This window comes from Ranitomeya imitator, chromosome 9 (assembly GCF_032444005.1).
Source record: "Ranitomeya imitator isolate aRanImi1 chromosome 9, aRanImi1.pri, whole genome shotgun sequence".
NCBI lineage: Eukaryota > Metazoa > Chordata > Amphibia > Anura > Dendrobatidae > Ranitomeya > Ranitomeya imitator.
In genome coordinates, this window is record NC_091290.1 from 55,526,377 (window position 1) to 55,552,409 (window position 26,033).

At 43.3% G+C, this 26,033-nt stretch overlaps 1 protein-coding gene across 1 annotated transcript in view; it reads left to right on the forward strand.

Moving 5' to 3' along the window:
• Positions 1-15,520: 15,520 nt before the first annotated feature.
• DAGLA (diacylglycerol lipase alpha) overlaps positions 15,521-26,033 on the forward strand; it is a 49,221-nt gene continuing 38,708 nt past the window's right edge. The window contains exon 1 of the mRNA XM_069739756.1: positions 15,521-15,617. The gene's annotated coding sequence lies outside the window, so the exon portion shown is untranslated. The remainder of the gene's footprint in view (positions 15,618-26,033) is intronic.

Consider the following 26,033-nt stretch of genomic DNA (forward strand, 5'->3'; position numbering starts at 1 on the left):
GCTCGTACCCCGAGTACGTCTTTTGTCTCACGTTTTGGATCCCGCGCTCCCGTCTGGTTCCGATTTCTGGCTTGTGCATTGCTGTGACCTCTGGTACTTCATCTTCCTGTTTGTTGCTGACCGGCCTGTCTGACTACTCTGTCGCCTCCTGGTGGAGCTCCTCGCTTTGCACTGTAGTGCTACACGGTGAGTGCTACCTTTTTCCCCTTACCTGCGTGGAGGTTGCATGCAACTGCCTTGCAGTTGCAATACAAGTGAATCACAAAAAGGTAAAAAATCCTCACTATAGCCCTGTAAACAGAAAATTAAAAATGTTTAACTCTAATAAACAGAATTAAAAATGTTTAACTCTCATAAACAGAATTAAAAATGTTTAACTCTCATAAACAGAAGGAAGAGACAAAAGCATAGTCAGGTAATGTTCCGAGGTCAGAGTACCGGGAGGATAATGGATCAGAGATGAAGGGGTTACACAGACGGATGGTCAGAATGAAGTCCAAGGTCAGGCAACAAAAGATTAAGCATTCAGGACTCCAGCGCTGCAAGGCTGCAGTGCTAACCACTAAGCCACCGTGCTGCCCCTGCATTATACTTTATCAAGGATGATAGAGTATAATGCAGCCCATATCTTGTAGAATGCACTCCCAGTAGTCCTTGATTGACTATAATGCAGCTTGCATATAGTACATATAGCACAACGCACAGCCCATCATCCTTGATAAAGTATAATGCAGGGGCAGCCTTGCAGCGCTGGAGTCCTGAGTTCAAATCCCACCAAGGACAACATCTGCAAAGCGATTGTATGCTCTCTCCGTGTTTGTGCAGTGCCCCAGAGATCTGGTCGTTGCAGTATGACACTCTGCCACTAAGGGGAGTGATGGTACGTCTGATGGCACTGAAGGAATTCTTCTGACCAGGTATCACCAGCACACATTACACTTCACACTCCGGCCACTAGGGGGAGAAAAAGGCTTTATTTATTGGGCCACTCCTCACACTGGTAAAACTAGGGGTTGGTAGGAAGTTAGTCAGAAGCTGACTGGGTTGGATTCAGGCAACATCCCGTGGCAGGGGGTGTTGCAGGGAGAAGACACAGGGGGGTCCCTGTCGGGCGTGGGAACCTGGCAGGTACCTAGCGAACAGAGCAGAATGTTACGGAACCGCGCCTGCACTACCTTGCGGCGGTATCCTAAGGAAGAGATACGAAGCGAAGGGTATTGTGGAACAGTGAAAAACGAGATCAAGCACAAAGGAGAGCCAGTAGGAGTCGTGCCGTGAGACCGAGGCAACATCCCACTGAGGCGCGTAGCCGGTGGCCGGAACACCGCGGAAGTAACTGACTCTAGGTCTTACTTCAAACTCCGCAGGACAGTTAATTATAGGTTGGCTGTCTACCTTAAATTTCCTACAAAGACATAGGGGGCAACGCGTGGAAAGGGGCGTCTCTAGGGTCCCGGAAGAGCTCCGAGCCTTCCCGTCATACGGGTGGCGTCCTAGCCATAACATACCTGCGGGACGAGAAACCAGTGACATCTGGAACAAGAGAGAGAGAATTAGAAAGAACGAACGAACGAGAACAGAAGTTGTGAGGACTATTCCGAATGCTCAGCAGGGTAGCACTACAACACACAGGCGCTAGTGGTAGGCACTGATTTCCACCTGCAAAGGGAACTCTGTTATGTTTGCTAATGACAGGTGTTATGAAGGCAATCCAGAAACACAGTGTGCTTAGCGATCAGAGCGCACACAGTGATCTGACAAATACCCAAAAATACAAGAACGAGCTCTGAGACGTGGAAACTCTGTAGACTGCACACCTGATCCTATCCTAAACACAACTAAAAGCGGCTGTGGATTGCGCCTAACAACTACCTAGGCAACTCGGCACAGCCTAAGAAACTAGCTAGCCTGAAGATAGAAAAATAGGCCTGACTTGCCCCAGAGAAATTCCCCAAAGGAAAAGGCAGCCCCCCACATATAATGACTGCGAGTAAGATGAAAAGACAAAACGTAGGGATGAAATAGATTCAGCAAAGTGGGGCCCGATATTCTAGGACAGAGCGAGGACAGTAAAGCGAACTTTGCAGTCTACAAAAAACCCTAAAGCAAAACCACGCAAAGGGGGCAAAAAAACCCACCGTGCCGAACTAACGGCACGGCGGTACACCCTTTGCGTCTCAGAGCTTCCAGCAAAACAAAAGACAAGCTGGACAGAAAAAAAGCAACAAAAAAGCAAAAAGCACTTAGCTATACAGAGCAGCAGGTCACAGGAACAATCAGGAGAAGCTCAGATCCAACACTGAAACATTGACAAGGAGCAAGGATAGCAGCATCAGGCGGAGTTAAGTAATGAAGCAGTTAACGAGCTCACCAGAACACCTGAGGGAGGAAGCTCAGAAGCTGCAGTACCACTTGTGACCACAGGAGTGAATTCAGCCACAGAATTCACAACAGAACTCTGGATGTGCCCATCGGACCGGCCGGTCTCAGAAAGCCCTGTTAATCGTACTCTGGATTGAGGATCCTGAAGTCTTCAGTAAAGAGGTAAAGAGACTGCAACCTTGTCTCCTCGTTATTGCCTGCACCTCACACCATCACCATCTACCTTACTGGGAAGCCCTGGGGACATACTTCACCTGTGGGAAGGTATACCATCCAGCTGCCATTCCATCACCCCAGCGGACCCCACAGCAGCGTCGGTCACCCTGACCGAATACCACAGGTGGCGTCACGAACCCCCGACATACTGCACCACCTTTATTGGACGCCCCTTAGCAGGGTCGCGGACCGGGTCTAGCCACCGTGACAGCCTCAGAACCGAACCAGAGAGGCCCGGTACCGAAACGCGTGGCCCTGTGTCTGGGGGCGATCCAGTAGAAGCCATCAAGAAGCACATGGCTAACTTACATACCAGCTGTCCATCTCCTCTGAAGCCTGGGTGCAATGTGTGAAGTCCGCAGAGAATGAAGAAGACCCCCCCTTCTTCCTGTGGCCATGTTATCTATACATCCCACAGAGCACGTGGTCTCTATATATGGGGTTGATATTTACTATGAGTCAGAAATAACATACTGTATGTAGTGTCAGCGAAAGGCAATGTGCTTAGTACAGAATTGAGAATAAGTCAATATTCAATAATTAATATTTAACAGAACTACAGGTTGGGGACCCCTGTTCTAGTGATACATACAGTACAGACCAAAAGTTAGGACACACCTTCTCATTTAAAGATTTTTCTGTATTTTCATGGCTATGAAAATTGTACATTCACACTGAAGGCATCAAAACTATGAATTAGCACATGTGGAATTATATACTTAACAAAAAAGTGTGAAACAACTGAAATTATGTCTTATATTCTAGGTTCTTCAAAGTAGCCACCTTTTGCTTTGATGACTGCTTTGCACACTCTTGGCATTCTCTTGATGAGCTTCAAGAGGTAGTCACCGGGAATGGTCTTCCAACAATCTTGAAGGAGTTCCCAGAGATGCTTAGCACTTGTTGGCCCTTTTGCCTTCACTCTGAGGTCCAGCTCTCCCCAAACCATCTCGTTTGGGTTCAGGTCTGGTGACTGTGGAGGCCAGGTCATCTGACGTAGCACCCCATCACTCTCCTTCTTGGTCAAATAGCCCTTACACAGCCTGGAGGTGTGTTTGGGGTCATTGTCCTGTTGAAAAATAAATGATGGTCCAACTAAACGCAAACCGGATGGAATAGCATGCCGCTGCAAGATGCTGTGTTAGCCATGCTGGTTCAGTATGCCTTCAATTTTGAATAAATCCCCAACAGTGTCACCAGCAAAGCTCCTCCACACCATCACACCTCCTCCTCCATGCTTCACGGTGGGAACCAGGCATGTAGAATCCATCCGTTCACCTTTTCGGCATCGCACAAAGACACGGTGGTTGGAACCAAAGATCTCAAATTTGGACTCATCAGACCAAAGCACAGATTTCCACTGGTCTAATGTCCATTCCTTGTGTTCTTTAGCCAAAACAAGTCTCTTCTGCTTGTTGCCTGTCCTTAGCAGTGGTTTCCTAGCAACTATTTTACCATGAAGGCCTGCTGCACAAAGTCTCCTCTTAACAGTTGTTGTAGAGATGTGTCTGCTGCTAGAACTCTGTGTGGCATTGACCTGGTCTCTAATCTGAGCTGCTGGCAACCTGCGATTTCTGAGGCTGGTGACTCGGATAAACTTATCCTCAGAAGCAGAGGTGACTCTTGGTCTTCCTTTCCTGGGGCGGTCCTCATGTGAGCCAGTTTCTTTGTAGCGCTTGATGGGTTTAGCAACTGCACTTGGGGGCACTTTCAAAGTTTTCACAATTTTTCTGACTGACTAACCTTCATTTCTTAAAGTAATGATGGCCACTCGTTTTTCTTTACTTAGCTGCTTTTTTCTTGCCATAATACAAATTCTAACAGTCTATTCAGTAGGACTATCAGCTGTGTATCCACCAGACTTCTGCACAACACAACTGATGGTCCCAACTCCATTTATAAGGCAAGAAATCCCACTTATTAAACCTGACAGGGCACACCTGTGAAGTGAAAACCATTCCCGGTGACTACCTCATGAAGCTCATCAAGAGAATGCCAAGAGTGTGCAAAGCAGTCATCAAAGCAAAAGGTGGCTACTGTGAAGAACCTAGAATATAAGACATAATTTCAGTTGTTTCACACTTTTATGTTAAGTGTATAATTCCACATGTGTTAATTCATAGTTTTGATGCCTTCAGTGTGAATGTACAATTTTCATAGTCATGAAAATACAGAAAAATCTTTAAATGAGAAGGTGTGTCCAAACGTTTGGTCTGTACTGTAGGTCAGCAGAGGAGATGAATACCCAGAAGAAAAATGTTGCCACATTGCTTAATTTATTTATTTATAAATTTTCAGATACATTGTAGCATTGAAAAACACACGGGTTGAAAAAACTATACATCCCCGTTCATTTCAGCTATTTACATTGTTTTCTGGCTGTTAGATCATTTCCTTTGTTCCCTACATTTACTATAGCTTGTTTTCCCATGGCGTTCTTCACAGAACAATTACTGAAAGGAGTGTAACAATTACAAAGGAAGTCACAGTACATGTAAAGGTAATGTTGAGGCACGGTGAAAGCTATTTACAAATAATTATTCTTCATTAAGTTTAGCCATCTATGACAAAAACAGATTCATATTTTAAAAATGAATAACAAAACTTTGTTTTGTTCTGAAAACTGTTTATTTATTTTTGCAAACTGGTCTATCTTTACTGCATTATGCAAAACAATGTATTAAAGTTTTTTTTTATTCAGAATGTTCATATTATATTTAAAAAAAATAAAATACAGTTCTTAGACAGTGCCACAGCCCTAGTGATGCCTCTTACTTCCCAATTTTGTCCTGAGGCTTTACTGGGTACCACCAGCAGAGGGCAGCATAACTCTCCTGCACATTAAAGCATGGCAATCCAGGTAAGTAAGGATACAGAGGTGTGGAACAGAAAAAAAAATATATATTTCTCTTCTTTAAAACTTTTTCTCAACCATTTAGAAACTCCATCATGTTCACACAGCTCATACAAGAGAAATACGCAGTTGTCCTATGCATTGTGGAGTCCGGCCTTACCCATAGTATAAACTGTTAAATTACGTGGAATGGTCACACGGTAACTAAAATCCCATCCAACAAGTCAATCAATCACAAAACATTGAAAGAATGCAGGCAGAGCATACAAACACCAAAAGATACCTGCCCCATCAACAATTTCTCCGACAATCAGGCAGCTGGCGCTCTCGTGCACATTCGCTCATCGATATTGGTGGGTTCGGCCAACATTAGTCTCATGTGTACGGGGGCTTAATTCTAGGTGCAAAGTTAAATAAACTAGACAGTCTTACATTGTGCCAGATTCATCAACTAATACTATTTGATAAATATTTGTCTAATGTTAATAATCATATTCATAAAATAGCAAAAAAAGGCCAAGATCTGTGAAAACTATGGATAGAACGTACGTGAAAAACGGACGTCCGAATATGGACTTATGAAGCGTTGGTCACATTTGTTTGTTTATAAACCTGCAAAAAAGTCATCAAGCCGCTGGGCCACACAGGCAGGCCAAGTTATTGAATTGTAGTCATAAATGCAATATATGAACCCATAGTAATGACCACAAGCTGCACATGAAAATAGTAATTATCTTTATTAAAGGGCAAGATCAAATTGAAAGACAATTAGAAATGGAGATTTAATCAAAAATGCCATAGAAGATGTAAAGGTGATTGGTCATGGTATAAGGAATACAACAACAATGATTACTATGCACAGAAACTGTTTCCTTATGACTGTAAACTATGTGAACCACTGGACATACAGCGGTTTGCAGAAGTATTCACCCCCTTGGCATTTTTCGTGTTTTGCTTCCTCACAACCTAGAATTTCAGTATTTTTTGGAGGGTTTGCATCACATGCCTACAACTGTGAACATTTGGCTTTCTTTTTCTTGTGAAACAAACAACAAATAGGAGAAAATAACTGAAAACTTCAGTGTGCATAACTATTCACGCCCCAAAAGTCAGTACTTTGTAGAGCCTCCTTTTGCATCAATTACAGCTGCAAGTCACTTTGGATAAGTCTCTATGAGCTTTCCACATCTCGCCACTGGGACTTTTGCCCATTCCTCAAGGTAAAACTGTTCCAGTTCCTTCAAGTTAGATGGTTTCCTCTGGTGAACAGCAGTCTTCAAGTCTGACCACAGATTCTCCATTGGATGAAGGTCCGGGCTTTGATTAGGCCACTCCAAAATATTTACACATTTCCTCTCAAGCCACTCGAGTGTTGCTTTAGCTGTATGGTTTAGGTCATTGTCTTGCTGGAAGGAGAACCTCCGTCCAAGTCTGAAATCACTGACAGACCGACACAAGTATTACTCAAGCGTATCCCTAGATTTTGTATCATCCATATTCCTCTCAACCAGACCATTTTCCCTGTCGCCAAAAAACATCCCCACAGCATGATGCTGCCACCACCATGTTTCATTGTGGGGAAAGTGTTCTTGGAGTGATGGTTTGTGTGGTTGATTTGTTGGTGTGTTGTTTGTTTGTGTGTTGTTTTTGTTGTTTGGAGTGTTGGTTTGGCACCAGATAGTGTTTACCTTGATGGCCAAAAAATTAAATAATGGTCTCATATGACCACAGCGCCTTCTACAAAACATACGAGGAGGCTACCCCATATCTTTTGGAAAACTCAAAATGAGCCTTACCATTTTTGTGTATAAAAACACGAAGAAAAAAACGAAACAAAGTCCAAAATGCAGTATAAATTACAATATTTATTAAAATATATATAATATAGTGTAACGGTGGGAAAAAAATACCATAAAAAGCACAACACCAGGGACATGTAAATGGCAGCACTAAAAATAAGTTAAATATATAACCACAGTGTAAGAACAACATATATGTGCATATCTGTGTCAATAAGCCATAAAATATATAGCAAGCAGATTTACCAAATGAATATTATAAAGTGCACGTGCAAATTTAGTTAATTGGTGGCAAAAAGGAGACCGAATAGAGATGCTGATAATAAATATTGGTGCAATCTATTGGCGCTAAATCCGGCCGGTATATAGTATAATAGTCATAGTGACCAGTGAGCTATAAAGCACCCAGCGGGCAAGCAAACAAAAAAAAAAATGCCCCTCAAAAAACAAAATAAAAATCGGAGTAGAGGTCAAAAAGAAGCCACCTGGTATTACCTGCTGAATGGGATGAACGTCCCTGGGATGTGCCGAACCCCGACGCGCATTTCGGCGTCTGCCTTCGTCTATTACCTGCTGAATGGGATGAACGTCTCTGGGATGTGCCGAACCCCGACGCGCATTTCGGCGTCTGCCTTCGTCAGGGGTCTGACGAAGGCAGACGCCGAAATGCGCGTCGGGGTTCGGCACATCCCAGGGACGTTCATCCCATTCAGCAGGTAATACCAGGTGGCTTCTTTTTGACCTCTACTCCGATTTTTATTCTGTTTTTTTTTTTTGGGGGGGGGGCATTTTTTTTTTTTTGTTTGCTTGCCCGCTGGGTGCTTTATAGCTCACTGGTCACTATGACTATTATACTATATACCGGCCGGATTTAGTGCCAATAGATTGCACCAATATTTATTATCAGCATCTCTATTCGGTCTCCTTTTTGCCACCAATTAATTAAATTTGCACGTGCACTTTATAATATTAATTTGGTAAATTTGCTTGCTATATATTTTATGGCTTATTGACACAGGTATGCACATATATGTTGTTCTTACACTGTGGTTATATATTTAACTTATTTTTAGTGCTGCCATTTACATGTCCCTGGTGTTGTGCTTTTTATGGTATTTTTTTCCCACCGTTACACTATATTATATATATTTTAATAAATTTTGCAATTTATACTGCATTTTGGACTTTGTTTCGTTTTTTTCTTCGTTTTTTCTATGTTTTCCCGATTTGTCTGATACACCTTCCATTGGTGCACATTGGTGGTTATAGATATATATATATATATATATATATATTCTCTCCTCCCATGTACAATTGCTATGTGCACCGTGCCTTGAGATATATTTAAACATTTTTGTGTATAAGTAAAGGCTTAAGGCTATGTGCACACGTTGCGGATTAGCCTTAGGCATTTCTGGTGCAGATTCTGCCTCTCCTGGCAGAAAATGCTCCTGTGGATTTGTCGCGTTTTTTTGTGCGGTTTTGCAGCGTTTTTTGTGCGTTTTTCTTGCGGATTTGCTCCGTTTTTTACTCCTGCGGATTTCTATAATGGAATGGGTACAACAATGCTGCAGATTCACAAAAAAGAAGTGACAGGCTACTTCTTTTAAACCGCAGCATTTCTGCAGCGGATTTTCCCCAAAGTGTGCACAGCATTTTTTTTTTCTCATTGATTTACATTGTACTGTAAATCAATTGCAGATCTGCAGTGTTTCTGCACCGCAAAAAACGCTGCGGATCCGCAGAGAATCCGCAACGTGTGCACATACCCTAAATCTAGCCACTCTTCAATAAAGGCCACCTCTACGGAGTGTACGGCTAATTGTTGTCGTATGGACAGATCCTCCAGTCTTTGCTTGGAAACTCTGTAGCTCCTTCAGGGTTACCTTTGGTCTCTGTGCCGCCTAACTGATTAATGTCCTCCTTGTCTGGGCTGAGAGTTTAGGTCTCCTGGCAGGTTTGTTTTTGTGGTACCATGTTCTTCCCATTTGATGATAATGTATTTCATGGTGGTTCGGGGGATCATCCGAGATTAGGATATCTTTTTTATAACCCAACCCCGACTTGTGCTTCTCAACAACTTTGTCCCTGACGTGTTTGGAGATCTTCTTGGTCTTCATGGTGTTTGGTTAGTGGTGCCTCTTGTTAATGGTGCTGCAGCCTCTGTGGCCTTTCAGAAAGGTAAAGTGTATATACTGACCGACATGTGACACTTAGATTCCACACAGGTGGACGTCCTGTCACTAAGCATGAGACTTATGAAGAGAATTGCTTCCACCAGAAATTATTAGGGCCATCATAGCAAAAGGGGTGAATACATATGCACATGCCAATTTTTAGTTATTTGATGCCATAAATGTAATTTATGACTATATTTTCTTAATTCTCTTCACCAATGTAGACTATTTAGTGCTGATGCATCACACACAAATCAGATTACAAAAATATTTAAACACAGGTTGTAATGTAACCAAATAGGTAATAAGCCAAGGGGGTGAATACTTTCGCGAGCCACTGTATAAAACTAAGATAATGTTTAAATCCACCTTAAACAAAAATAACGCAAATATATGAATACAAGTATTCCAAGTGCATCAGTCGATATTGTATAATTCCAAAACAAATTGGATGGATTTTAAGTCTCCCAATAATAGTTTCACTCTTTTGTGTCTATCTAAGGCGTCCTTCAGACGTCAGCATGTCCGCTACGTGTGGTGACTGTTTTTACATGTACCACAGACACACATGTAGACCCATACAAGTGAATGGGTCTGCGCACATGTCAGTGAGTTTCCATGGAGCTTGAGTCTGTGAGCAAAACACACTAACATGTCCGTTTTTTATCAACAGCATGGGACACAAAACGTCCTGCATATGGGCAGTGTCAGTGTGACACGTACTGATGACTGGGAATCAGCTTTACTGTTCGGAATGGGTGTAAGGTGAGTTTAACAATGTTTGTTATTTTTAGATAAAAAGGAAAAAGTGTGTTTTGTTTTTATTTCAAATACAGGACTTTATTCCGGCTGTGTCCTTATTTACCATGTAACTATAGGATTAGTAATGGATAGGTGTCTTATAGACGCTTCTCTATTACTAAGCCGTGGGCTTGATGTCACCTGACTATAAAAAGGTGACATCAACCCCACAAATATGAACCTTACTTGCCACCACTACAGGGCACGTGGGAAGAGACTGGCAAAGTGCCATAATTGGCGCATCTAATACCATCGATGCGCCTTTTCTGGGCAGCTGCGGGCTACTACTTTTAGGCTGGGGGGCCAATATCCATGGCCCCTTACCAGCCTGGGAATACCAGCCCCCAGCTGTCTGCTTTAGCTTGGTGACTGTCAAAAATGGGGGAACTCCACGCCATTTTTTTTTTATTATTTATTTGAATAATGAAAAAAAAAGGTGTGGGACCCCTCTATTCTTGATAACTAGCCTTGCTAAAGCTGACAGCTGAGGGATCCAGTCCGTAGCTGTCAGTTTTGCCTGACTGGTTATCAAAATTACAGGGGAACCATTTTTTAAAATGTATTTATAGCGCAGGCGGCAGCTGATGAATACTCACATCAGCCACTGCCTGCTCTCGCTGTTAGCTAAATACAAGTCTCAACATTGTCTCCTGCTAGCACTGATCGCAGCGTGAGCATGTTCAATAATGTTAGCTGTATTCAGCACCTGGCACCGGGGAACAGCACGAACAGTACCACTGATTCCCAGGCATCGGTTCATATGGTACTGATATGGCATACAGTTGCTACAGGTATTATACACATATACACACTGACATTGATATCTCCGGTACTGTTTTTTCCGGTACCGGAAATATCAGGACATGTGAAAGAGCTCTAAAGTGCACGGTGCCAAGATATACATATGCAATAGAGTCCATCACCAAAGTCTGTATACATAAATTGTATGGTGGAGATGTGAGGTCTGTTAGTCAGTAATAAAACTGGTTTTATCATTTTAATGATCTACTAAACAATAACTTTGATGCTATGTCCCGCTTACTGAGATTTATGAGCTCACTAATTCTCCACTAGCATTTATTCCACACACGGTTCCCCATATGACGAAAAACTAAAGTGTGATGGAGCCTTACGGACAGCACTCGTACCGTTTGTCTATGGGGCTGTCCACATGTCCAATACTTTACGTGGACCGAGTGGTCCTCACATAAACACCGAGACTTGTACGATATTTATCTGAGCGTCGGATCAAACTCGTCAATACAAGTCTATGGATCCATGAAAAAAATCGGACAGCATTCAGATGCCATCTGTTTTTCATTGACCATTTTATAAAAGAAACTTGAGAAACCTCCATCAGTTCTTTTTTTCCATCAGATAAAATATGAGGTAGCTCCGACCAAACTCTTTTGGTAAAAAACTGACCAAAGTCTGAGGACACTCTGATCACAAACACTGTTGAAACTCGGACCGTTTTAGCATTTGCGAAAATTCACTGATGTGTGAATGAGCTCTATTTAAGTAACATATTTGTAGCAGTCTACAAAACTGCTATCTTCTCTAATAATTCTCCTAACAGATATAAATTGAGCATAGTATGCCACTTTCTTTGTACAATGTGGATGGAAACTTTCAGGGTGCTTAAGTGAGTTTGTCGCCATTGGTTTTCTATAGCCAGTGCTCCTCAGCTTGACTCCTTCTGTACTGCTCATTATTACACCAAGAAATTCTATGTGGATGTCACAGGAGACCTTGATTTGCAGCGATCAAATGATTGCAAGTGCCTTAAGGGGACTAAAGAACACAATAAAATAATTGAAAAAATGTATTTATAAATGTAAAATAGAAAAATTAAAAATTGTAATCATTCCCGTTTCCTTATTATAAAGATAAATTTTAAAATAAACATATTACATTTTACTGGGGATTTATTATGACGGAATATAGGCTGAACTGGATGGACAAATGTCTTTTTTCGGCCTTACTAACTATGTTACTATGTTACTACGTTACTGCATCTGTAAAAGTCGGGCCCATCAAAATATAAAAGTACCGTAATTAACCTGTAGGGTAAACACTGTAAAGATAAAAAATAAAAAAGATAGTAGAATTGCCATTATTTGGTTGTTGCAAGTCTTAAATAAAAAGCTATCAACACATTGTATATGCACCAGAATAGTATAGTATCAGTAAAAATGCCAGGACACCACACAAAAAACAAGCCTTTACATGACTCTACTGCAAGAAAAATAAAAAAGTTACTAGTTGCAGAAAATGGCTACAAAAAACTCATTTTTGAAAAGGTTTTTAATTTTTATAACCAATAAAATATAAAAAAGGACACAAGTTTGATATCACATTCATATTGACCTGAAGAATCATATTTCCAGGTCATGTTGACCACACAATGAATGGCGCAAAAACTAACTCCCCCCCTCAAAAAAAATAGCTCCCTATGGGAGGTGGAGCCGCATATTCATCACTGTAATAGGCGGCACCACGTGACCGCTCATACAGGAGAAGCTGCGGCGAGGACAGGAAGCAGCGCCAGCGAGGGAGCCGGGTAAGTATTTCATTAACAGCGGGGGGGGGGGGGGGGGGGGGGGCATACAGGGGATGGGAGGGGATTGGGGACAGGGATCTTTTTTTTAAAACCCAACTCAAAAAAAAAAAAAAAAAGATTTTTCATATCTTCTCTCCAGCGAACGATGCTGGAGAGAAGAAATGAATAGCGGCTTCAGCACCAGATGCAGGGGACAGAGCTTAACTGTAGCGCTGTCTCCTGCACGGTGCGTGTGGTCCTCAGTCGGCACACGGGCGGCACACGGATGCCGCACGTGTGCCACACTGATGTGCCCCATAAACGCACGGACACGGATAATTCTGGTACCGATTTTTCCGGTACCGGAATTATCTGGACGTGTGAGAGTGGCCACCAAGTGTTTTTTTTTTTCAGCAAAAATGATGGAAAAAAGATTAAAAAACATCCGGTCGTCTTCCAGGCATCTTGAGCTTTCCCATTGAATTGTATCTAAAGTGCAGAGAGACTTCTGAGCGTAAAACACCAGAATAATTGACCTTTTAACCACATTTTTAGAAATCTGAAGTTACTAAAAGATGTTCCAAAGCCCAGACATAGCACAGCAAGTCGTTCTGTCATAGAAATGTATATGTTCATTCTTTCGAGCATTTTCTGAAAGCTTTTTCAGGTGGTTTCCACCTGAAAAAGTCACACACAAAAACCTAGCGTATTCCTATGATGATACGTGATGTTTTTTGCATTTTTTTTTTATGTATATTTTCTGAATGGAAAAGAAGTTGAAATTTTCGGAATTATTCACACGCTGCTTTTTTAAAAACTTAATTTGAGCACTCGAGCTTTCTTTAAAATCTGCAGCCTGTCAGTTCTTTCTTTTTACTCTTTTTACTCACTGAAATAATAATAAAAAAAAAATGCAGCATAACATTTCTGTTGGGTAGGTTTCTGGTTGCTAAAACTAAGGCTACGTTCACATTTGCGTTGTGCGGGACTGCGTCGGCGACGCACCGCACAACGCAAACAAAAACGCAACAAAACGCATGCTAAAACGCTGTGTTTTGCGACGCATGCGTCCTTTTTTGCCGAAAAATGGACGCAAAAAAAATGCAACTTGCTGCGTCCTCTGCGCCCTACGCTTGCGGCAAAAAAACCGCATGCGTCACAAAACGCAGCACAACGCATGTCCATGCGCCCCCCATGTTAAATATAGGGGCGCATGACGCATGCGTCGCCGCAGCGTTGCCCGACGCTGCGTCGGGAAACGCTAATGTGAACGTAGCCTTACATGTACTGTAGAAGACAAAGCACACATGAAATCCGTCTGAAAAAAAAAACGCCACAAAAAACCGCAGCAAATAAACAGCACATTATAGATGCTGGCGTACTGCCATAGTTTTTGAAGCAGAAAAAAAAACCCCCTGAAGCGCCTTCTTTGACGATTTGTCCTTTTTTTGCAGCCGTTTTGACTCCGGCACAATTTTTTTAATTTTATATATAATATTGTGGCAGCATCCAAGCGGAAGCTTCCAGAAGAATGGTCGAGTCACTACTTTTAGCCATTTGTGGCTTTCAAAGGGTAAAGTGATTATAGAAATTACAAAAGATGGAAAACATATGCACAAAAACTCGTTTTACATTTTTGTTGATATGTTCGTTATTTTTTTAATGCTTTTTCAGATGGGTTTCAGGCAAATCAGCCAAAAAAAAGACGTTTTGTGCACACTGAATATATTGAGTTTTTGGATCAGAAAATGAGCAGAAACTCTGTAAAATTCTCCTACAAAATATGAGTTTCGGCTTCAAAAACTCAACGAAAGGACTCAGTGTGAACACACCCTTTGGCTACGAGCACACGGAGTATTTGGAGTTTTTTTGAGGTAGAAACCAAGTGGAAGGTTCTGCTCAGTTTTTGGTAAAAAAAAAAATACCCCACAGAGCGCAAAGAGTCGGTGTGCGCATAGCCTGCTTGGGACGTTACTTTCTTGTTTCCAGCATCTCTAAGGCTACGTTCACATTTGCGCTGTTGGGCGTTGCATCGGTGACGCAACGCTCAACGCATGCAAAAACACATTGTGCGTCAATTTTTGGCTTGATTTTGGATGCAAAAAAAATGCAACATGCAGCATCCTCTGCGCCCTGACGCTTGTGCCAAAAATGACGCATGCGTCACAAAACGCAAGACAACGCATGTCCATGCGCCCCCGTTAAATATAGGGGCGCATGACGCATGCGTTGCCGCGGTTGCGCCCGACGGAACGCAAATGTGAACGTAGCCTAAGACACGGTCTCTTTTCTGACCGTGCACAATCTCCTCAGTGTCCTGTTTCCGCTCCTTCGTGTTGCTATCAGTTATAGACATGTATAACTTATAATGTTTATTATTTGTTGTGATTTTACAATCTGTCAGTAAGAATACAAGTGATTTTCATAACAAGCTGCCTAGAAAACACCAAAATTCCCAGTTGTCCCCCTGGGCTATTGGGCAGAAAATGGCGGCGTTACCCATGGCAACCAAGCCTGCATCCAGTGCAGATTAGAAAATGAAAGCAGTGATTTGATAGGTTGCTATTGGCAACTGCAGCAGCTGTTCTGCAGCAGCCCATTCTCCTCACACTGAGCGCCGGAGAGGTTGTGTCCTCCATCCGGGCTTTCCCCTCTACACCATGACGTCATGACAATCCCAGCGCCCCGTCACGGTGGTGGCGCAGTTGCCATGAATACCGCCGGTGCAAGGAGGGGGGAGGAGGTTCCGGAAGTGACGTAAGGTCCCGCCCCGGTGCGGACGTGCCCCTGCGCCGGGATCACGGAAAGAGGGAGCAGGAGTGTAGGCGGCATGGAGCCTCCGGGAGGTGAGAGCAGTGATGGAGCTGCAAGGGCGGCTGGGATACGTGGGACCCCTGAGCTGGCAGAGCATGGGGAGGAGCAGCAGGGCCTGGGGGACAGCTGTGCATGATGTCACTGGGCGCTGCATGCCGCGGACAGCCTGCAGATGTGTGCGCCGCTGTCACCGTCCTGCTGACACCTGATCTCCCCATCACAGCCCGGCATCCTGCCACAGTGCCGCGGAGCACAGCGCTGCCATCTGCTAGGATGCTTGGAGCAACCGCTGACTAGGACATTCATGCGTGTCTGATAGATGCTACTACAGATGGAGCAGAGCTGGAAACTGTCAGCAGGTGCAGATCCATCAGTGACATGTTACTCCAGATGGAGCAGAGCTGGAAACTGTCAGCAGGTGCTGATCCATCAGTGATACGTGTTACTACAGATGGAGCAGAGCTGGAAACTGTCAGCAGGTGCTGATCCATCAGTGATAGATGCTACTACAGATGGAGCAGAGCTGGAAACTGTCAGCAGGTGCTGATCCATCAGTGACATGTTACTACAGATGGAGCAGAGCTGGAAACTGTCAGCAGGTGCTGATCCATCAGTGATACGTGTTACTACAGATGGAGCAGAGCTGGAAACTGTCAGCAGGTGCTGATCCATCAGTGATAGATGCTACTACAGATGGAGCAGAGCTGGAAACTGTCAGCAGGTGCTGATCCATCAGTGACATGTTACTACAGATGGAGCAGACCTGGAAACTGTCAGCAGGTGCTGATCCATCAGTGATAGATGCTACTACAGATGGAGCAGAGCTGGAAACTGTCAGCAGGTGCTGATCCATCAGTGATAGATGCTACTACAGATGGAGCAGAGCTGGAAACTGTCAGCAGGTGCTGATCCATCAGTGACATGTTACTACAGATGGAGCAGACCTGGAAACTGTCAGCAGGTGCTGATCCATCAGTGATAGATGCTACTACAGATGGAGCAGAGCTGGAAACTGTCAGCAGGTGCAGATCCATCAGTGATAGATGCTACTACAGATGGAGCAGAGCTGGAAACTGTCAGCAGGTGCTGATCCATCAGTGATAGATGCTACTACAGATGGAGCAGACCTGGAAACTGTCAGCAGGTGCTGATCCATCAGTGATAGATGCTACTACAGATGGAGCAGACCTCTGGAAACTGTCAGCAGGTGCAGATCCATCAGTGATAGATGCTACTACAGATGGAGCAGACCTGGAAACTGTCAGCAGGTGCAGATCCATCAGTGATAGATGCTACTACAGATGGAGCAGACCTGGAAACTGTCAGCAGGTGCTGATCCATCAGTGACATGTTACTACAGGTGGAGCAGACCTGGAAACTGTCAGCAGGTGCAGATCCATCAGTGATAGATGTTACTACAGGTGGAGCAGACCTCTGGAAACTGTCAGCAGGTGCAGATCCATCAGTGATAGATGTTACTACAGATGGAGCAGACCTCTGGAAACTGTCAGCAGGTGCAGATCCATCAGTGATAGATACTACTACTGGTGGAGCAGACCTGGAAACTGTGTCAGCAGGTGCTGATCCATCAGTGATAGATGCTACTACAGGTGGAGCAGACCTGGAAACTGTCAGCAGGTGCAGATCCATCAGTGATAGATGCTACTACAGATGGAGCAGACCTCTGGAAACTGTCAGCAGGTGCAGATCCATCAGTGATAGATACTACTACTGGTGGAGCAGACCTGGAAACTGTGTCAGCAGGTGCTGATCCATCAGTGATAGATGCTACTACAGGTGGAGCAGACCTGGAAACTGTCAGCAGGTGCAGATCCATCAGTGATAGATGCTACTACAGGTGGAGCAGACCTGGAAACTGTCAGCAGGTGCTGATCCATCAGTGATAGATGCTACTACAGGTGGAGCAGACCTGGAAACTGTCAGCAGGTGCTTATCCATCAGTGATACATGTTACTACAGATGGAGCTGACCTGGAAACTGTCAGCAGGTGCTGATCCATCAGTGATAGATGCTACTACAGATGGAGCAGACCTCTGGAAACTGTCAGCAGGTGCTGATCCATCAGGAATGCATGCTACTACCGATGGAGCAGACCTCTGGAAACTGTCAGCAGGTGCTGATCCATGCTACTACAGATGGAGCAGACCTCTGGAAACTGTCAGCAGGTGCTGATACATAAGTGATGCATGTTATAGTACAGATGGAGCAGACCTCTGGAAACTGTCAGCAGGTGCTAATTATCAGTCTGGCTCTGAAAAAAAAAAAAAGTATTTTGTGAATTTGCGGATTGGATAATTAAACATATTCTTGTATTAATTTTTTTTAACTTTCTAAGTAAGTGATAAGAAGAAACTTCATATCTGATTATATCCATCTGAGCATTGGCCGGGACCAGCGCATGGTTATGTGATATTCTGTGTAGATAGTGTACGATATATAGATAGATAGATAGATATATGTACAGTACAGACCAAAAGTTTGGACACACCTTCTCATTTAAAGATTTTTCTGTATTTTCATGACTATGAAAATTGCACATTCGCACTGAAGGCATCAAAACTATGAATTAACACATGTGGAGTTATATACTTAACAAAAAAGTGTGAAACAACTGAAATTATGTCTTATATTCTAGGTTCTTCAAAGTAGTCACCTTTTGCGTTGATGACTGCTTTGCACACTCTTGGCATTCTCTTGATGAGCTTCAAGAGGTAGTCACCGGGAATCAACAATCTTGAAGGCGTTCCCAGAGATGCTTAGCACTTGTTGGCCCTTTTGCCTTCACTCTGCGGTCCAGCTCACCCCAAACCAACTCGATTGGGTTCGGGTCTGGCGACTGTGGAGGCCAGGTCATCTGGCGTAGCACCCCATCACTCTCCTTCTTGGTCAAATAGCCCTTACACAGCCTGGAGGTGTGTTTGGGGTCATTGTCCTGTTGAAAAATAAATGATGGTCCAACTAAGCGCAAACCGGATGGAATAGCATGCCGCTGCAAGATGCTGTGGTAGCCATGCTGGTTCAGTATGCCTTCAATTTTGAATAAATCCCCAACAGTGTCACCAGCAAAGCTCCCCCACACCATCACACCTCCTCCTCCATGCTTCACGGTGGGAACCAGGCATGTAAAGTCCATCCGTTCAACTTTTCTGCATCACACAAAGACACGGTGGTTGGAACCAAAGATCTCAAATTTGGACTCATCAGACCAAAGAACAGATTTCCACTGGTCTAATGTCCATTCCTTGTGTTCTTTAGCCCAAATAAGTCTCTTCTGCTTGTTGCCTGTCCTTAGCAGTGGTTTCCTAGCAGCTATTTTACCATGAAGGCTTGCTGCACAAAGTCTCCTCTTAAGGCCGGGGTCACACTGGCGTATTACCTCCGATGCGAGATCATCGGATGCGATATGCTAATGTCACTCGGCTCCTGCTCGCAGCAGAGCAGGAGCCAAGTGTCATGCGTCTGTGCTCCGATTCTCTCGCACAGGGAGGATCGGAGCACAGCTGCGGAGGAGGCGGAGAAATGAATTTCTCCATCTCCTCCATTGCTGGGGTCCGCTTATAGCGCACATCACTCGGATGATATCCGAGTGGTGTGCGCTGTCTCACTCGCACCCATAGGCTTATATGGGTGCGACTGAGCCGAGAGTTTTCCTCGGTCCGTGACAATTGCAGCATGCTGCGAGTGTCGCGGACCGAGGAAAACGGCCGACAAAAAGTCGGCTGCTGGGAGTGGCCCCATATGGTAACATTGGTCCGAATGCAATGCGATTTTTTTTTTTTTTTTTTTTTTTTTTAATTTATTTATTTTTTTAATCGCATTGCACTCGGCCGTATTACGGTCTAGTGTGACCCCGGCCTAACAGATGTTGTAGAGATGTGTCTGCTGCTAGATCTCTGTGTGGCATTGACCTGGTTTCTAATCTGAGCTGCTGTTAACCTGAGATTTCTGAGGCTGGTGACTCAGATAAACTTATCCTCAGAAGCAGAGGTGACTCTTGGTCTTCCTTTCCTGGGGCGGGCCTCATGTGAGCCAGTTTCTTTGTAGCGCTTGATGGTTTATGCCACTGCACTTGGGGGCACTTTCAAAGTTTTCCCAATTTTTCGGAATGACTGACCTTCATTTCTTAAAGTAATGATGGCCACTCGTTTTTCTTTACTTAGCTGCTTTTTTTCTTGCCATAATACAAATTTTAACAGTCTATTCAGTAGGACTATCAGCTGTGTATCCACCAGACTTCTGCACAACACAACTGATGGTCCAAACCCCGTTTATAAGGCAAGAAATCCCACTTATTAACCTTGACAGGGCACACCTGTGAAGTGAAAACCATTCCCGGTGACTACCTCTTGAGGCTCATCAAGAGAATGCCAAGAGTGTGCAAAGCAGTCATCAAAGCAAAAGGTGGCTACTGTGAAGAACCTGGAATATAAGACATAATTTAAGTTGTTTCACACTTTCTTGTTAAGTATATAATTCCACATGTGTTAATTCATAGTTTTGATGCCTTCAGTGTGAATTTACATTTTTCATAGTCATGAAAATACAGAAAAACCTTTAAATGAGGTGTGTCCAAACTTTTGGTCTGTACTGTGTATGTATGTGTGTAAAATTTTATATATATATATATATATATATACATACATACATACATACATACATATACATATACATACATACATATATATATATATATATATATATATATATATATATATATATATATATATATATATATATATATATATATATATATATATATATATATTCTCGCGCCACACTTGTGTTATGGCTGTGATTGATATTGCAGCTCCTCAGCCACATGCATTTGAATAGGGATGCGGTGCTATACAAGACAGAACTATAGCAGATGCATTTTTTAATCTTGGAAGCAGCCCTTTTTAAAATGTAAAGGGGTCTCAGAGAATAACAACTCCACTCTCTTCTTCACCCATATTCCCTTATGATTGTGTATACTGTAACTTTTTATTTTTTATTTATAATTTTATTCAGTTATGTTATAACTATTTTCCTTAAATAGAATCCTTTGATGTGTCAGTTTGAGTAAATATTTGTATTCCACATGTAAGGACAATTCTGGACTTTATTTTCTTATTGCTCTATTGTGCTGTTCCTGTTATTCCCCCCGGAAATGTATGAACAAGATGACAGCGGGGGGATACCAGTTGGGGGCATGCCTCTACATCTGGTTTGTAACACGCACCCAGTTGCCAATTTATCCTTTCCTTGGAGGGATAACAGGAGGACATCACCTTGTAGAGTGCTGAGCTCTAGAATGACTTCATAGGGGAATGTATTTTTTGTTTTTTTCTACTAATAGACATGTCTGGAGAGGTGACGGGTTCTCTTAAAATGATCTGTTTCTGGGAGAGCTGGGTGACAACCACTATGAACTGTACAGCTTCAACCCTGGTTGTCGCACTTGTTGCCATAGTAATACAGAAGCAGGGTTATGTATCAATGTAGGTTTGCCTTTCAGGAGCCTGGGAAAGCTGGGCCACACAGCAGCTCTATGCTCCGATGTTGGATCCAGTCTCAGCCTTCATATCACTCCACAAACAACCACAACATGAGAGTGCGGCTTTGGTTCACCGCCGGTAATCCATATGCTGTAAAGTTTATTTCCTGATTAAAATCCTTGTGCCTCCAAGGCTTCTTATGAAATTTCCCGCTTACATAAGTAAATAATTCTTTTCGGAGGTGTGTTTGCATTGGGGCGGTGGTGGCAGTTCTACCTCCTCTGTATGGGGGCATGATGATGAAGAAGTGTTCGGCACAGGCACTGGCATGTGTTACTTGGAAGACGTCCAGGTTCCATGTGTTTGCGTGGTTCCGGGATGGCCCGTCCTGTCCTTTGTCGGAGAGATCCCGCTTCTGGCTTCAAATATTTTTCTGCCTATGAGGTGACCTTGTTTTGTTTCTCGTGCAATTGGCCGGATCTTGTAATACCACATTGTTTCTGTCCTGCTGAAGTGTGCAGTAGTGCCCACCGCAATACACGGTCACATCCGAATGGCAGATGCCGCTGCCATCACTTTGGGAGAATCGCACAAATCGCAGTTACATAATCTGGTAATGTATCACCACAACCTGGTAGCTGCTTCAGTGATTTCCTATTGCTCTTCAGATTTATTCCATGAGTGTTGGTTACCTGTCAGCAGACTACAGGCTGCCATAAAACAGATGTTCCTGCTAATGGGTTCTCGGTTCCGTCCCTGCAGGTCATCTGATCACTCCTAGTGCTGACGGTGAGAGTACACATCCAATTTTTACTGCATGGACGACTATCTGATGTTTTTGGGGGTCGCATGACTCTGACCCGCAGTTGGGGGAGGAAAGATGGGTCAGGCGTGGTGGATTTCAGTGCCTTTATTCTCTAATTTCCAGGGTTCAAAGGTTTATGGCAGCAGCTTACTCCCCTCTCCCTATTGAAAACGCATGATCAGCTGAGTATACTCGTAGGGGGAGAGATGGCTGATAGCCGAGCGAGTGATTGTCTGACAGATAGCTGTTGTGTATGGCTGAACCGTGCATATTAGAGTCCAACAACCTCTATATTTAGAGTGGCTGAATGTGGCCACCTCTGGTGCCACTGTATACCCCTGATGTTGGGCACGACCATGTTTAATTAGATCTGAAAATGATGTACGGTAACTTGGAAAAACTTCCTACCTGGTCACCAGCACTGTAAGGATCCCAGTATGTAATCAGAGCATCCTGTTGTTGGAAAAATATACCATATATATATTTTTCTCTCTAAGGCTACGTTCACACTAGCGTTTCCCGTTTTGCGTCGTGTTTGCGTCGGGCGACGCAGCGGCGACACATGCGTCATGCGCCCCTATATTTAACATGGGGGACGCATGCGTCTTTTTGTGCTGCGTTGTGCGACGCATGCGTCTTTTTTGCCACAAGCGTTGGACCAAGAAAATGCAACAAGTTGCATTTTTCTTGCGTCCAAATTTCGGCAAAAAACGACGCATGCGTCGCCGACGCAGCGGCGCAAAACGCTAATGTGAACGTAGCCTAACTGCTACAATTTCGTTTCTTCTAAGAACATATCCCTTTGCATAAATAGGCTTTATTGTCTACATTGGTCAGGTCCCCTATGGCCCCTACACACGACACAAGTCTGTGCAACGCACCGATTTCAACCAGTTCGGCTGACCATCTAATTTGTATGGGGTTCTCCCACTCTTAACAGATATGTTGCAGCTGAGAAGGATCTGCCCTGTTGTATCTCAATGGCCGCTCCATTTGTTCGGTGATATTAGACAACGTGAGTGCGCAGACGAGACAAGGGTTCCAGTATATGGGGGTGTCGGAAGAGAGAGCTGTCTGCTGAGTGATCCATTGGTCCACAGATACCTAATGTGTGTGGCCAGTCTTAGTGACCATAGGACATGTGGCTAATGGGATTCCTGAGGTCAGCAGTCGGTGGTTTCTATTTGCCCTTTGCGGTATAATCCATATAAAACAGCAGGCATGTGTTCAAAGCTGAAATGCCAATCCTGTATAATGAGCAGCACTCTAGGTCATATTCTGAGTTCTAGTAGACAAAGGAACCTTTCCCCATTAAGCTGCATTCACACATCTGCATGAAATATTTGTCTGCTCCCCCATTTTTATTTTTTGAGTTAAGTAAGATGTATTTTAGACATTGGTCAAAATGATGGGACTGAGAATGAGATCCATGAAACTTGGAGCATTTCCTATCCTGATCCAATTTTGAGGATGAGAATAGGATATGCTCAATGGGTCTGTGTGCTGCCAATAAAAAAAAAAAATCAGACAGGACCCCAGCACTTGACATGGATGTGTGAATGCATCCTTATCTGTATACAGCCTAAATAGACAGTATCAGGGGGAGTTATCTGAAGACGTGGTATGGCTGTATAGGTGCTAGTCCCCAAATAAAAAATATACCTCTGTTGTAGAGATTCGATGTGCCAGTCAGAAGAAATCTAGTGTAGAAGCTGGAAGTGTCCTGAGGATGTGCCAAGTGGAAAATGGAGTCCGTGTGCCCTTGCATTCCCCCCGGGGTGCTTGGTGTCCGCGCGCCCTTGCACGCCCCCCGGGGTGCTTGGAGTCCGTGCGCCCTTGCATGCCCCCGGGGCGCTTTCAGCTTCTGCACTAGATTTCGCTTGACTGTCACATGAAATCTCTACAAAGTAGGAATCCCTTTTATTGGTGGACTAACTCCTGTAAAGCCATACCACTACTTTTATATGTAGTATTGTGCTGACAGGTTCCCTTAAATTATAGTGATGATGATTAAATTGCAGGGAAATTCAGATCCTCCAGTCTTGGGTATGTAATTGCCTCATATGATATTTAATGTGTCACTGAAGGTGGAGCTTCACTTTCATAAAGTTTCTATATGACCCGTCATCCATTATTTCCAAGCCCCCTGGCTCTTCTCTTGCGCCGCTGAAGCTTGGTAGATCCTCTTTTATTTAATTACAGTTGCGTAAACAGATTAGCTGATATTTTATTACAATCAAATTAGTACGCCTGGAGATTACTCCTGTATTACAGCCTCAACCTAATCACCGGGCTTAACTGGCTGAGATCACGAGGTCGAGTTGTGCGGACTGTCCTCGCGTATCTTCAGGGTACGGACAAGTGTAGTAGGAGGTTAGTAAATGTCGGTGAAGATGTGCTCTCTTGAGGGAGAATAAATAGGAAATGACTAATGACTACATGGACATCCTGTTATGGCTCCTTGTGATATTGTAAAGCTGTGACATTCTTTTTTTATAGGCTAAGTGGGAATGTGTCACAAGAGAGATGTACACTGATCCCCCTCTAAGAGCCATTACAAAGACTAAAAAACCTAAATGATTTTTGAACCTGCCTTATACAGACAGACTTGTTATTTGCCTCCACAGTATCTTTCTTATTTCACCTATGCCTCTTACCGTATAATCCACTGCTAATCTAATTCTTTAAGGCTGCCCATGCCTCATAATTGCTATTTTAATTTTTCATGAGAAGACTTGTAAATGACAGCTTGTGTCGCCAATGCGGATTATTGGCTCGAAATTAGTAGGCCCTCAGGCTAGGCCTGCACTGCATACTATCCTTTTCTCTATAACCTATAATAGACTTTCCCTCTTGCTTCTCTTTGCCTTTCACGCTGCATTTTTAAATTCATGAACTGATCCTCCTAATGGATAAGTATCTGCCTGTATTTCGTAACATTAAGGTCACCAAAAAAAGGGGCAATGTCAAGGACTCTGGTGGTCATCCTAGTAAACTTAGTGCAGCAGATGAGGACACATTATGATTCATTGGAAGATGCCCAGCAGTGCCATCAGCTCAGAACTGGCAGCAACCGGTGAGACACAGCTAGACCTTTCTACTGTTTGGAGAAGTCTGGCCAGAAATTGTATTCGTGGAAGAATTGTCGTAAAAAAAACCCCAAAAACCTTTTGAAATGGAGTCAAGGTTAAGCAACTCAACCATGCATGAATGTATAGGGCCCGATGTGCAGAATAATGAAAACTGGAATTACTTTTCAGCAAATAGAGTTGGCAATATAATCAGGATCAATGGTGTCTTCAATGCTGAGAACTACAGGCAGATGCTTATCCATCCCTGTAATACCATCTGCTAGGCATCTGATTTGGCTCCAAATTTATCCTGTAGTAGAACAAGGACCCAAACATACAGCCAATGTCATTAAGAATTGTCTTCATAGTAAAAAAGATCAAGTCCTGGAAGTGATCATATGGCCGCACAGAGCCCTGATCATCTGAGCGTGATCCAGTCTGTCTAGGATTACATGAAAAGAAAGAAGGATTTGCACAAGTGACATCCACAGAAGATCTGTGGTTCGCTCTCCAAGATGTTTGGCACAATCTCCATTCTGAGTTCCGTCCTAAACTGTGCGTGAGTGACAAGTACCTAGAAGAATTAATTCTATTGTGAAGACAAAGGAAGGTCACACCAAATAACCTCATTTAGGTTTATTTATAGTTCATTTACTTTACATTTTCTTAATTGATTAAAAAAAATCTACTATTCTATTTTTGAGGTCATTCTTATTATGCCGCTTTTTTTTCTATACCTGCCTGAACTTTTGCACCGTACTTTTTTTTTGATCTTACAAATGTGTTTCAGCTACATTCAAAAACTATATTAAACTTCAGAATTATTGAAATAGATGACAGCTGAAATATGGTTACTTTTTTTCCCCAAAACAAACAGTGCCTCACCTGACTACTGCTTATTTTTGGTACTGCACCCAGGCGAGTTGCTGTTTCTAAAATAGTAACATGCTTTCCTACTTTTGGACAATCCCTTAAAGCTCACTGGCCTGTAAAATAAACATTGTGCTAATATATAGAGCATAGAGAGCTGCATTATTGGCCAAAAATGTATCTGACCCCGCTATATATGTATAC